At 38.7% G+C, this 13,774-nt stretch overlaps 1 pseudogene; it reads right to left on the reverse strand.

Moving 5' to 3' along the window:
• Positions 1–11,404: 11,404 nt before the first annotated feature.
• On the reverse strand, positions 11,405–11,886 carry LOC127044260 (NADH dehydrogenase [ubiquinone] 1 beta subcomplex subunit 8, mitochondrial-like; annotated as a pseudogene).
• Between the last annotated feature and the right edge of the window lie 1,888 nt (positions 11,887–13,774).

A 13,774-nucleotide genomic window follows, 5' to 3' on the forward strand; every position in this document is an offset into this window, starting at 1 on the left:
AGCACAGGAATGTCAGCAGTGGCAAGTTGTAAGGCATCCAGCCATAATGCATAGTTCCATGCAGCCCTGCATAGTCTATGTACTCTCACAATAACATGGAAATATGCAAATGAAAGGGAGTCACCCAAGGCAGGGTGGAGTTTAGCAAAGGAGCATTCTCTGTGGCCCTTGTGTCAGGAGCTGTTATTAGCATGTGGTCTTCTAGTTTGTGACATCACACAGCTGCAGCAATTTAATCTGCCAGCTATGTTGAGGCAGGAATGTGACAACCCATGCAGGGCATGATGGTGACCTGCAGTGTTCTCTTGAAAACCAAGAAGAAGATTCCAAAACAGTGCAAGCGTGTTCCCCACACCACTCAGACTAGGTACTCGCTCAGGGATGCATTATTCAATAGAACCCAGACTTCTCCAGGGACTTTTTGTATCTGTTTAAGGCTCACTAGGTCATGATGCTGAACTTGCCCCTTTTGCTTCCTCAAGGGGTGCAGTAGTAGCTGTGGACATCACTTATTCACACTGGTCATGCTGCAAGTGCACAGTTGGGGATCTAGTTTATACCATTGTAGGAGCACCCTGTGATCATTGGCATGGTAATCTCTGGAATCTGTAACAATGGGTTAAAATCTTGCCCATAATCTACAGTACATGATCAAAACACTGTAATATCATTGTTCTTTAGAACCATTACTAATGAACAATAAAGTACTATTTTAAAGGGTTGGGAGTATTGTCTATGCAAAAGGAACAGAAAGCTGTCTCTGGTCCTTAAAATTGGTTCAATAATACAAAAAAAGAAGGTTAAATAATAACAACAAATGCATTCAGAATAGAATTGAAAAATGTATTTATAACTTCTTCCTTGTTTTCTGATTGGTAGTGAAAGGATACCTGGGCATAATTTGACAGAAAACTGCTTTTTAATTTTTTTAAAAAAATAAAATGCAAAATAAGCAGACTCCACAACCAAAAAATCATTTCAGGCTGTGTATTAGTAAGCTTATTTCTGCATGTCATGATGCACCTGAGCCTACTAATACAGAGGCTTTTTGCTATAGTTTATAATGGACTTAATAATTCTCAGACTGTGATTAGTTAAGCACACTATTGTGCTAATTATCTCTGCAGCACAGATGGGAACTTCTTTTCTAGAGAGTGACTTCATCACAAGCACTAAAAACTGGATCAATATACCAATTCCATTTGAATAAGCCAACAGTTTAAACATCACGTTTATGGAATAACTGAGTCTGATATCCACTTTGGTGGAGTTGTACCAGCGAAAACCTGATATCAGGGCATAGAGAATCAGGTCTCTGATGCCCATATGATATAGTAGGATGGCCCTTGCCCAATTCTGTGACATTTTTCCTTTCCATCTTTGCTACTTAAAATTGCCCTTCTTTTGACTATCCTCTAGATTCTAAGAAACTAATACTATGTGTGTTCTAGTTCAGTTAAAAATGACAATTTTTTCACCCCCAATCTCTTCCCACATTCATACACTGTTTCTTTGGAATGTAAGCGCTTTAAGATAGACACTGCTTTCAGACAATAACTAAGGCTGTGCTGGAATGATAGGTTATTAGGAAGATCCATGATACTAGAAAATCCTTGGTTAGGGGGATAGAAACTGTAGGCTAGAGAAGTTCTGAACTAAAACATAAATGTGCAGAGTAGCCGGGGATGCTGTTCACAGGAAGATGGAAATCCTGATTCCAGAATAATAAAGGAACAATATGACTGGCTGGCAACATGCTGTATTTGAAAAAGGAAGAAAATGAATCAGCAACCTGGAAAGTATTTCAGTGCTACATTATGTTACATTGTCTTATTTTGGTTGAAAACAGCTCTTTAAATAGGGTGACCAGACAGCAAGTGTGAAAAATCGGGACGGGGATGGGAGGTAATAGGAGAAAATATAAGAAATATAAGAAAAAGCCCTGAAAACTGGCACTCTCCCTATAAAATCAGGAAATGGTCACCCTATCTTTAAACTACATTTTATGGAGGAGACATTTTGAACATTATTTAACATTAATGTTTTCAAACACTTTTTAAAAATGATGGTATTCTAATCTCACTAAAAACAATGAGGAGACACTTTAGACCCTGTAGCAGAGTTGATTAATATACACCCAGAGAGTGTTGCTCACCCAAAGAGAAACATTTATTGGGACTCCAACATAGTATATCATGTCTTATTACTCAAACACCTCATGGAGATCTGAAAATAAGGTTCCTGCTGCACAATACAAATAGTGTTGAACCCATTCATTTTCTTAAAATATTACTGATGCATGTTTGCCATTTAGCAGAAGACCAGTCATGTGTTTTATTCTCTGGAGAATGCTGAATGTTTATTTTTTGAAGTATAATATACTTAAGTGTTTGGTTTAGAGAGACATAGCAAGAATAAAATATGTGAAAATGTAGTCAATGAGATTCCTTTTGTTTATTGAAAAAACAGTTTAAGATGTCTGTTCATGCTCACCCATAAATTACAATAACAACAGAAAAGATTTAATCTAATTTTGCATGCTAGCATCTTGTAAAGGTTAAAAATATCTAGCTGAGCTACACTGGCATCTTCTTTGGAATGCTTGAGAGGCCATAATTGAATGGGTTTGGGAGCTAACTACCCTCATTGAGACATCCTTTTTAAAGCCCTTGTAGATATAAGTGACAACATGTTTGAAGTTCACACAAAATTGTTTATACATAGGAATCCACTACTCAGAGGACTTTTTTTGTGTAGTCAAGTGGCTCAACTGTTGTTCTAGGAGGAACAGTTACCTAATCCTAGTTTTCAGTCCAAGGATTGTGGTATTTGACATACACCTAATAGTACAGAAATTTTCAAATGGCTGGTGAGGAAGGCAATGCGGTCTAGAGGTTAGGGTTTTGGACTGGGAATTGGGGGTAAGCATTTTGATGCTAACTCAGCTATTCATCTTCTATGTGACCTTGGACAAGTCACTTCACCTTGCTGTGCATCTGTTTCTCCTCTCAGCTCTTTAGACCGTAAAATCTTTGAGGCAGAGATAGCACATCAGCACATGTACAGTCCTTGGCATACTGGAGCCCTGAGCTTGGCTGAGGCCTCTAGGATCTACTGTAATGCAAATAATAGTACGGAAGAATTTAGCAAAATTGCTCACTTTGGCTCAGACCCCACAAAGGGCCTTACGCACTGGGATACTCAGGATTGTGGCACCTAATTTTCAGGTACCTAGACAAATCACAAGACAACACTGAGATCCACCAGGTCTGAGTTATGTGCCTAGCTTCCCTATACAATCAGTGCGGAGAGAGAAAGACCTTAGTCACAAAGTCAGCATGGTAGGCAAGGAGCCGCATAAACTAGCCAATGGGAGATGCTGTCCAGAGGAGCGTGTGCTAATCCCAACCCCTCTCACAGAGATAGGCCACTAAACCCAGGTTACAGGGAGGTTCTTAGCTCTGCTTGAAATGCACAAACTGGGGGGAGATACTTGTTCAGCCACCTAAGCCATGGGCAGAGCCTGAAACAAACCCAGAGCAGGGTGACAAGGACCCTACCCTTATTACCTATCAGCTAGAGTACTCACTCAGACTGTGGAAAAGGATGGTTCAAGTCCCACCTGCTCAGGGGGAGAAAGGATTTGAACTAGAATCAGCCATCTCTATCAGTAGGAGACAGAGTCATTCAGCCAGACACACCTTTCCTAGGCAAGAGCCTTACTGAGCTACACAACAGTATGTGTATTTGGGGTTAACTCCCACAAAGGATTTAGAGTTGGCTCAGGAAGAGACTCCCAGCTGGGAGCTAATAAGGTACAATCCAACCTAGGTAGGCTCAGCACCTTCAAGGGGGTCAGAGATATGTCTGTGGGAATTGGAGCTATTTGTTGATCCCAAGCCAGGAGAGGGAGCTCTGGGGAAACAGAAATCCTGTGTTGGTTTCCTATTTGATTTTTGGAGTTTATTGACTGCAAACTATATAGAAGGAATGTGGCCAGAGACTTTTGTCAAGTTTGAATTATGTTGATCGTATTTCTCATTCTAGCCAGAAATACTAGAGGTTTTTTTGTTTAGTTGGTTTTATTTTGATTTGATTTGATTTTTTGTTCAAACCTGAGACTCTTATGAACCATCTCTGTCTGCTTAGCCCGTGGCCCTGGCACATAAGGCAGATGTTTATTTCTTAAATGAGCCAAATGGGTTAATATATTTTTTCAAGGCTTTTCTGGCTACTTAAAGGTGTCTGTTGCTTTTCTTTTCTCCTTCCTGAATACACACACCAATGCTCTTCAATATAGAAGGGGGAGGGGGAAAGTATTTCCTAATCAGACATTTTGCAGACAAATTTCATCCTGAAACCACAGTCAGGAGTGAGGTTTATCAAAAATATTACAAGTAGGGTGGAGGGATAGCTCAGTGTTTTGAGCATTGGCCTGCTAAACCCAGGGTTGTGAGTTCAATCCTTGAGGAGGCCATTTAGGGATCTGGGGCAAAATCAGTAGTTGGTCCTGCTAGTGAAGGCAGGGGGCTGGACTCGATGACCCTTTGGGGCCCCTTCCAGTTCTAGGAGATAGGTATATCTCCATTTTTTTTTAATCTGTGGCATCAGAAATATGAACATAAAAGAACAAAGTACTGATTTGTGTGAGCATCCACTCATTTCCTTCCATCATTGGCCTCATACCCAAGCTAAAGTTGCTTAGTTCAATACTTTCCCATAAGAACAGGAAGAAAGGGTTTAGAATTTTCCTTGGGGCTCATAAACTATATAACATACAAAGAATCATTGTCACTGTCTTCCACCATTATATATATTTTCCGGCTTTTTGCCCCCTCTGCCCTGCTATAAATCCAATTCTTAGTCCAAAGGGACTTTTATCTGTTTAGTGTGTCTTGTGAACATAAGAAAATGATGGTTCAAGGAGATGTAATAATGATCTGTCAACTATATTTGTGGTAAAAGAAATAGTGCTCATAATAGTGAGGGACTGAAGGCATTGGCTAGAGCCACTAAAGTCAGAGAGAAATCTTGGCCAAACTAGGAAAACAGGTCACATTTGAGAATCTGGTGAGCTTTAAACATGACCTTGAACCTAGTATAGGCACAGTTTAATCCTTTGGAAAGTGTTAACCGGTCACAGTCAACTGTAGTAGAGAATCAAAGGCTACAGTAGAAACTGGCACAATGCAATAACATAGCACTGCCAATGCAACTCAATTCTCTTATTTTAATTGAGGTTTTCAACACCACTGCTATCAGACATGTTTATCAGGGATTTTCAGATAATCAGGATGTGCCCTTGAATGTTTGAATTGTCCCATCTACATAAAGTACTAGACAGAATTTTAATGTATCTTTCTAAGTATCCTGATTCTGATTCCATTTACAACAGGTTTATACTTTACTGGGGTTACTCCCAATTTAAACAGAGCTGGGATCAGAATCAGGCCTCACATGTGCAGCACAATTTGTGTGATTTTTGATAACATAACTTTGGATACATATCAGTTTTATTGCAGTATATTGACTATGATCCTCTTTCAACAAAGCATGTGCTTAACTTTAAGCATATGATTCATCCAATTTAAACCAATGGGACTACTCCTGCTTAAAAGCTTTGAAAAATCAATGCCTATTACATTATATGAAGAAACAAGGTAAGTAAGGTGAAGAATGTGAAAGAAAAAAACAAGAAAATAAAATACTTAACTGGAGAATGCAATATTTTGCATTGTCATATGTATTCTTTTCCTGTGTGTCAAATCTCTTTACTCATGTCCTGCCAGGGCACAAATGAATATAATCAAGGAATTGGATGTACAGATTCTTGAATTTTTCTATTATCATGTCCACTAAATGTAAGTTACTTACATGATGCAGGTTCTGCTAATACCATAACCCATTCATTAACTGTGGGGGGTCTTTCCAATATCTAAGTGAACTTTTTTTTTACTAGCATGAGACTTTTTCTTATCCTTTGTGATTTTTTCTTCAGACATTATTATAGTTTGATTTATATAATACTGATCATATGTCTCCTGGTGCTTTAACAACATCGACATAGTCAAACTACAAAAAGTCAAACTTGCATTATTCTGGGGAAAGAAAAAAAAATCTCCACTATAAACTTCAAAATGGGAAATGAAGGCCAGCAGTGTTTCTTTGTTAGTAGATTTTGACCCAAGAATGCTTTAAGTGCTGAATACCCACAAATCCCACTGAAGTCAATGGGAGCTGCCAGAACTCAGCATCTTTGAAATGAGGCCATAAATGTGCTAAGAATTTAAATGTAGAAATGGCAAGGATAGAATGACCAACATCAAAAAATGACTCAAATGTAAATAAAACTGTGGGAAACAAATGTATGAACTAACTCCTGAAGATAATGTCCTTAGAAGAGTCAATAGTACAATTTGTATCTAATTCTCATTTGCATGTGTAGCTATTGTAAAAACCTGTTGCAGCAAGGTGCCCAAACCAAAAGTCCAAGTTTATGGCCCAATTTACCAGTCCCTTGATTAATTCAACCTTTGTTCACTCTATTACAAGTAATTTGCCCCTCAGCATCTCTACCAAGGCTGTAATTTAATTATTAGCTGATCCCAAAAGAAAATGGTTTTGGCCCTGTAGCTCATTTCAAGGGAAGCTTTTCCATTTTAAGGGAAGTTGGATCTCAAGTTGTCATCACTAGTCCGGGTGGAGAATGTAACCTGGGACTGAACTTCTCCTGGTTCTGAGGTACTGTTCAGCGTATCCAATGAGGTACAGGGTAGAATTTACTCTCTTTTGCGGGATCTGTTAATCATTAATATACAGCCTTACTAGAGAGGCAGTGTGGTCCAGTCAATGGGCCATAGATCTGAGCACCAAAAGGCCTGATCCCCTGAGTGACCAGGTAAGCTGCTTTGCCTCTTTGTGCCTTATTTTTCCCATCCATGAAATGAGGATATTTGTGTTGCATTGTAAAGCACTTTGAGACCTTCAGATAAAACTGCTTAAAATACTTAGTATTGGTATTATTTTTAGGGATTTGTTAATTATTCATCACCTTCTCCCTGTTTAAATCCCTCCTTTAAACTGACTTTTATCATGATGCCTGTAAATCACTACAATCTGGCAAAGCTGGTGACCACTTCTGATTTCTGAAACCACTGTTATGATTAATTTATGAACACAACACATATGGTGGCTTTGTTTTTCTGCCCAATCCTTCCTCCATTTTCTCTGTTTAATCACCCTGTGTTGTTTTGTCTAAATCTTTAATTGTATGCTCTCTAGGTCACGAACCATCTTACTATTTGTTTGTAGAGTGCCTAGTCCAATGGGGCCTCAATCACTGACTGAGTTCCTTGTGTGACATCACAATAGAAACAACAATTATTAATTTACAGCCTTGGTAGAGATGCTGAGGTGTGAGAGCCTTCATTTGGAGTGTGGAATTTGGGGGCAATGGTAGGCCATGAAGTAATGTTAATTTTGATCACTAATAAAACTGAATCCTTCATCTGCATAAGCCACAATGTTATTTGTCCTTTCACTGTGGCAATTTACAACACTATGGTCCTTAAAACTACAGTGCAAAATGGACTTATTAATGTCAAAGATACTGCATTCATGTAACCCATATTCCCTTACATATTGTTAAAAGTGAAGCTGAATACTGAAGCCCTGACCATGCTAAATTCTTTTTACTAATCGGCAAAACAAAAAACTCACTATGAGAGACAAAGACGCAAATAGCAAGTAATGACCATTTATCTTGACAGCAGGATAACACAACATAAAACACATATTTGATATGTAAAAAAGGAGCTCTTGAAGATGTCTATGTATGGCCTGAAGCACTGTCTGTTCATTTTATTGAAATGTTTTAAATGTACATGCAATACCAACTTGAGGTATTTTCCTCCCTTGGAACTTCTTCATACAAGTTTCCCATTTCAGCTAGAGATGTGATGAATCCACTTTGTTATTCAATTGCATGCCAAGTAGTAGCTATTGGTATGCAACAGATGCTGAAAATGAATACCCAATGATTCTGCAAGACCAACCTGCACAATTTCAATGTCCTTTGGAAATTTTTTATAGGGGATTCTTTGGAAACATTTTTTTTGATTGTTTGAATTTTTAACCTAGTTCTGCTTCTACCAGTAGGAGACAGGAGGTGAAAAAAATTATAAAATGGCCAGTGGGCTTCCAGCCATTTTTAATAAAATCTTCCCATGTTAATTTCAAAGACTGTGTCTTGGGGAAGCCCCAGAGTTGATCACAAAGAACTGTATCCTTCTACCCATTTTAATGATTTTAATGATAAATAGTGAATTGTCTGGCTCACATTGTTTTTCTCTGCATGGTTGGACTGTATATAATTTCAAGAGGCTTTAATTGTGTGACAGTTTTTGGTGTACCCAGGACAGTGAGCCGCCTTGTTACCCCCTAACTCCAGTGTGAGGGGAGTCGTGTTTGTATTTAACTGGGTGTTAAGTTCCTATCACTGCCAGACTTTCAGTCTCTCAAGCATTTTCTGCTAGGCTATGCCAGCCCTTACTGTGCCTTGAATGTTAACAATAGGTGGGCCCCAATCCCCGAGTCCCTTTGATGAATTCGTCTGTGATATCCAGCCCTTGTCACTGGCTACTCACATAAATGCCAAGTCTGCTGTCCCCAGAAGAATAGTATATGCACCAGCTTGCAAGATTCAACTAGAACCAGCATTTTGCTTAATATCACAGGACTCTGGTATATTTATAGTAAAACAAGAATAAATGTACTATCAGTGACTCAAGATTCAAGTGATAGTTAGGCTACTGGAAACAAAAGGTTACATATAGAAGAAAATCATAAAATGCTTTCTAGAGACTAAACCTAACTAACTGGTTAACTTTCTGTCTAAAAAATGTATCTCACCCAAAGTCTTTTGCAGCATTTCAACCAACGATGGCTGAGATGGCATTTTCATGAAAGTATGTTGTACTATCCATTTTATTCCTAGATGCAGGATGCAGGAATGTCTTCTTTCCCTGCTACATATATCCACAAAGTTCATTGTCTGTCCTGTGGTGCTCTTTTACATATCTTCAGTACTTTCAGAATGAGAGGTATTGGACAGATTTTGAAGTGGATGAAATTTATATTTTAAATAAAAATGTTTCCTTGATGATAAAACTGCATAGATGAGGAGCATAAAATATTTTCTACCATAGCACACTTAGGGCCTTGTTTTGCTTGATAGAAATAGGTGGTGCTGAGCTGTACGACTCCGGAACATTCCTGCGTGTCTCACCAACTTTAGTGGCCTGTGTAGGGCAGGGAGAGCAAAGCCCCCTTTTTACCCTGTCTCCTCCTGGGTGAAGTCACTGCACTCAAGTATACCTAACCTCCAGGTGACACAAGGGAGGAAAGTTTCTAACTCCTTCTTCTTGCACACCAGTCCAGCAGTCAGGCACAATCTGACTCATAATTAGGAGCTTGTATATTAACTTTTTTAGTCTAGTAACTTTTTAATAAGCTTAAGGAAGGAGATACTGTATTTGAACTTGCTATGTGTTTTTGAGAGGGGTTTTGGGACATGTACCTGTTTTGGGGTGCAATTTGGTCCTACTCTGGAGGTTTTCAGTGGGAACGTAAAATAAATAAAACTGCGCACATACTCATTATTCCATTTACCCTAAACAAACACTAGAGAAAAGGTCTGATTCATCAGTGCCAGAAAACAACTTTCTGTCTCCCCTCGACCGCCCCGCGGGCGGCCCTGCCTTTAGCTCTGAAAAACAGCAATATTTGCCCATCTATCTCTCTCCTCCAAACTCCTAAAGTATATCCCGTGGAAGGAGTAATTGCCAGATAAGGCGAAACATAGTCACACATTTCTTTGCTTTGAAAATGTCAAGTGAATTATTTTTGTAACTGCCATGCCCTGATTACTGTCATTTCAGCAAAGCATGTTAACATGTGCCACAGTACTATTGACTTCAACAAGATTAAAGCATATGCTTAAAATTAAGGACATACTTAAGTGCTTTGTGGAACTGGAGCCATAGACAATAAGCCCCTTTCCAAATCTTGCTTCATCTATCAGATATACTCATTTTCCATTTAACATAACATCATAAATTTATCTGCACTTCTCCCAAGCTTTAGCGAGAAGAATTATATTACAACCTTTCCTCTTTTATGAGAATTTGAAAATATTTTGGTCATAAGGAAATTCTCACAACTTTTTATCCCAAATTGTATTTTTCATAAATATAATTATGTATAGTTTCTGCTGCTCCACACAAACTAAAGTGAGAATATGAAAAAAATTCTCAATTGGATCTAAAACTATAGTGTGAATTTGTCATGCCTCGATATATTGAATGAAGAGAACTTAGAAAATGCTTTTTGCTAACAGCAGTTGAGCTAAGTTTGAGATTTTTTTCTTTTCAATGGCATTTAATAGCACATTTTTGACCATGGCTATTACTACTGCAGGTAACTCAATTTTTCTTATGAGATATAATTATCACTGGAGGAAACAACAGGAGAAAGGTACCATTCCATCTAATTTTCTATGATTTCCTCATCCAGAACTTATTTTTCTCCTTCTAAACATGAGGGCCTTTGTGCTGCATGTTTTATTTTGTGTTACCGCACTGACTGTGGGGCACAATAAGACTCCATTTGTAGCACCATTTTCTTTATGCGCCTGGTGTATAAATCACAGCAGAGTTGCTAACAGTGTGTGACTGACAATCTTTCTTGATAGACAATCTGTGATCCTTTCAGCCTTTTACTAATAAGCTCATTAGGATAAAAGGGCTGGAAATACTTTCTAGGATGTTGCAATGAACCTCAACAAATTCAGTGCATGTCTGACCACTCAAACTTTAGAGAATCAATCTTTCTTCAATCAGAATTGTGTCAGGTTCTGTTGAATGTCTGCTGAAGGTCACTGTGGTGTGTTTGTGTGTGTTGGCTTTGTTTTATTATGTTTCATTTTTTAATAAAGCATTCTGAGCAAAATCCAACAAGCTCTCCAAATGAATGCAGGTCAAGGTGAAAAGTTTTTGAACACTATTTTTTTTTTAATTTTCCCAAATCAGCATTTGGAAATCATTTAAAGACTCTATTTTGATTTTGTCACTCTATTTAAATTTGAAATAAAATCTAGGCTACATTTTCCAAAAATAACTGAGTACTATTTTTAAAAAGCAACATTAGGTGCCTAAGTGCAACTGACTTTGGCATATAGAGATAGTTAGGTACCCAAAGTTGCAGATACATGAGTAGTGCCCACTTTATTGCCTCTTCAAAGAAAAGAAATCCGCCACAAGAGTTTTCACAATATATTTCATTAAGAGTGAATGTCTAAGAGAACAAGTGGTTAATGCATCCTGCAGTGAACACTCTGGAGAAGAGCTACATTTCCATGCATCTTTCAGATTTCATAGTTCTTTCCCTCTGGGGACTCTTTTCTGGGATCGCCCCCTTGCTCCAGGTACACGTAATTGTAAAGATACTGCTCCAGTCCCACAGGCATGTAGGATGAGTACATTTCTCCAAGCCAGAACATAAACAGCATGAAGCCAATAAAGAGGAAGAAGTGATTGCACATAGTGTACCAGTGTACCACAGTGGGGGATGTGTCAACCCGGGTCCAGAGAAACATGTCAAAGTGCCAGTGCATTGGCTCTCCCCAGTTTTGTCTCAGACAGGGTAATCCCACTGATACCAGGGGTCTCTTTCATGATGAGATCGGTCAGGAAGTTTGGGATAATCACTATACCATATGCCATCATCCGGATGTGGCTCATAGTCCTCATAGTCCTCCACCCTCATGTTGTATTTCTTAGCAGCAGCTGCCCTTTCCTCTGGGGTCTTGGGGTAAGGTCCAGACATCATGTATGTTGTCCTATACAGCCAATCACCTAGTTCTTTACTGCCTAAAGAACCTGTTGGTAACTATTTCAGATTGAGGATAATGTGATCCTTATGCATCCAATCAGTTAGCAAAAGTTTGTAAAGTACCTTGGGAATCTGTTGCGATGCCAGGTGCTATCTACGTGCACGATCATTAAAACATTTCTCAAAATTAATTGTTGGGGCAATATACTAGCACTCTTTGTGTGCTTTTAACATTTTACAAAGTGACTGCTGGTAATTGTACAAAAGGGCAGCAGATGGGAAGTGGGGGATGTAACCTTTCCCCAACATAGCCAGACACTTATCTGTAAGAAATGATTATTCTTGCCAGGTGTAGGGAAATGTTTATTGTTGTGCCTCATTGTCATCTTATTGTGAGGTCTATGAGTGAGTACAATTCATTTCACTGTTAGTTATAGCAAGTATTGCCTTGATATGATGACTATCCTTATATCTTATTTTGCCAAAATATAGATTTGGCTTAATTTAAACATTTCTGATAAATCATGTTATTTTAAAATAGAAATGTCCTTTTTTTCTCTCTTCATTAGTATGTAGCATTCATTATACTTTCCTGAGACCTAGATAATTGGACATATAAGTGCAACTAAGTTAGTGAGAAAACCTCTTGCAGGTCATATAAAACCAATTTAATGCAAATTAATTAAAGCTTGCAATGATAAAGCATGTATGATAAAATAGGAATGAAGTAAAGAAATAATAGTGAGGCTATATTAGTGTACTATGTCTCATGGAAATGCAATTTAAAAAATCAATTCTATTCAGTGTCACAACTGTTAGTGTACATCAAAGTAAAGGTATAGTATCATTTCAGGCTACGGGCAGGTTGTGTGGATTATGGCTGATGACTTCTGAGGTTCCCTGCTGTTCTGTAAATCCACCTCCTTTCTGATGTATGGCAGAGCTAGCAACACATCTCCCCCCCCACACACACACACACACCCAGCCCCTTAAAGGAGGTGGTGGCAATTGCATCAAATTTGGTGTTTTGGATCCTACTGGGTTGACAAAGTATACAGATGACTAAAAAAAGAGATGTAGGTTTATACTCTTGTAATTTGCAATAGATTTGAATCCTGTCTTAAAAATAATTACTAAAAATTAGAAATCCAACACCACTGCGTTATCTAGGTCACTACTGAGTTATATTTCTTGAGGTCTATGTAATGTACTATATACAGCAGTTTGAGGCTTGGGAATAGACACTTCCCTGGGTCATAACACAAAAGTCCCCCCACCTACTGTTCTCTTCTTTATGCCAATAAAATACTTTCCAAGAAGAAAAGATGCATCATGAATGTCACAGTTTCGCAGTAACTGTACCTAAATTCTGTACTCCCCCCGCACACACATGTGGTCCCTCAACAGCACCCACATTAGGTTTCAGACTCCTAGTCACCATCTCTCTTGGGTGGAGACCTACATCTCTCTCCCTTCTGACCCAGCGTTTTAAGGCTCCACAGCCCCTTGTCATACCCTGTGGTATCTATGAACAGAATGTGCCAGTGTAACAAGTCAGCACACAGCTCTTTCTCAGGGGAGTACATTTGTTCTTAGGATTAAAAAAATGGCAGAAAAAATACATAAAAATAACAAAAGTTCCTACACATGTACTAATCAACCTACCTGAAATCACTCATCTTCCACATGGGGAATCTGCAGGTAGGTCTACACTGAAAAATCTCACAAAAAATGTAGCAGTGAGTCTCAGAGCCTAGGCCTACAGACTCGGACTTCCAGGGCTCACTTTGTGGTGCTAAAAATAGCAGTATAGACATTTCTGCTTGGGCTCTGAAACCCAGCAACAGGGTTGATTCTCATGGCCCAAGCATCAGCCCATGCAGGA

This window comes from Gopherus flavomarginatus, chromosome 2 (assembly GCF_025201925.1).
Source record: "Gopherus flavomarginatus isolate rGopFla2 chromosome 2, rGopFla2.mat.asm, whole genome shotgun sequence".
Lineage (NCBI taxonomy): Eukaryota > Metazoa > Chordata > Testudines > Testudinidae > Gopherus > Gopherus flavomarginatus.